We start from the raw sequence: 1,346 nt of genomic DNA, 5'->3' as shown, positions 1-1,346 counted from the left end.
GGCGCGGCCGGTGCTCGCTCACCTGGGGGGCGCCGGGGCCGCCGGGTGGCGCCGCGCGGGGGCCGCCGCCGTCTCCGCGCCCGGCAGCAGCAACAACGGAGTCAGCGCGGCGGCGGCGGCGGCGGCGGCTTTTCCTGTCCGGTTACGTTCGGGTCACATGACCGGGAGCGGAGCACAGAGGCTGCGGCGAGGAGCCCCCGCCGTGGGGGAGGGGAGGCGGCGAGTGCTGTGGCGGCAGCGGCAGCAGCAGCGGGAGACACCCAGCCCCCGCCCCTCCCTCCGCGCCCGCCCCACCGCCGGCACCGGGCACGGGACCGGCCCTCCCGCCCTCCGGGCACCCCTGGACGAACGCCGCCGCCCCATCCCAGCGGGGCGCACTGCCCCTTTAAAACTCCCGGGCGGCGGGGGCCAGTGTGCCCTCCCGCCGCCAGCGCTGCGGGGATAACGGGGACTGTGGCGCCGTGCGGGGCCGGGATTGGGATGGGATGAGATGGGGCGGTGCTGCGCCCGCCGCCGTCTTCCTGGCGTCCGCCTGGCCTCGCCGCGGCGGCAGAGGCTTCTCGGTGCCGCCGCCGGGGGCCACCGGGCGGCTCCCGTCGGGCGGTGCTTGGCGGCAGGCGTGGGAGGGATGGATGGAAGCCGCCGGGTTCTGACCCCGCGCTCGCTCCCGGGGAGGAGTGGCGGGCGCAGGTGCGTCCCTGCGCTTCCCGCGGAGCCGCCGGGGATGTAGGAGACGGGGACCGGCCGCCGGCGGCGGGACGCGGCGTCCCGGGGCTCTCGGGCACAGGCTCAGTGCCGGTGCCCTCCTCCGCGTCACCCTGGCTGCGCTCCAGGTGTCATTTATAGCAAGGTCTCGGTTCGGTGCGCTGGGAAGGGGCGGCGTGGGGCTGATCCCTGTGAAACTGCCCTGGGCACGGCGTGGCTGAGCTGTCAGACGGGAGGTTACAAGTTCAGTTGTCAAAAAGAGTGATTCAGAGTACAAAAGTGGACAGGTTGGGTTCACTTCTGATCTGTTCAACAGGACGCAGGTTATTTGAACTGGCTATTCTTAGCATGACTTTTTAAGGGGACCGTATAGTTGTCTTCAAAAAAACCCCCACATCTGCAACTTCCCACAGTGGCAGATTTGGTTGCGGTGGAGTACGGACAGAAGGTGGCTGTAGCCAGGCATCTTTTTATCCAGATCTGAGGTGTGCTATAGAATAATCTGTGGATGCTTATAAAACTGCACAAAGGAATGCACCAACAGACACTGCGATACGTGGAAAAAATTGTCGGTCTTGCAGAAGTTACTTAAGTCAAGAGCTGTTAGTGTTGAGCAGGGATACCATCTTCTACAAGAGGCT

General features: G+C 66.9%; 1 protein-coding gene across 1 annotated transcript in view; it reads right to left on the bottom strand.

The window, feature by feature from the left end:
• ZBTB2 (zinc finger and BTB domain containing 2) overlaps positions 1–45 on the bottom strand; it is a 9,775-nt gene extending 9,730 nt beyond the window's left edge. The window contains exon 1 of the mRNA XM_027634053.1: positions 23–45. The gene's annotated coding sequence lies outside the window, so the exon portion shown is untranslated. The remainder of the gene's footprint in view (positions 1–22) is intronic.
• Positions 46–1,346: the final 1,301 nt, after the last annotated feature.

This window comes from Corapipo altera, unplaced genomic scaffold (assembly GCF_003945725.1).
Source record: "Corapipo altera isolate COAL_440 unplaced genomic scaffold, ASM394572v1 2b, whole genome shotgun sequence".
NCBI classification, from domain to species: Eukaryota; Metazoa; Chordata; class Aves; order Passeriformes; family Pipridae; genus Corapipo; species Corapipo altera.
The sequence above is the reverse complement of the archived record's forward strand: the minus strand, read 5'-3'. Positions and strand labels throughout refer to the sequence as shown.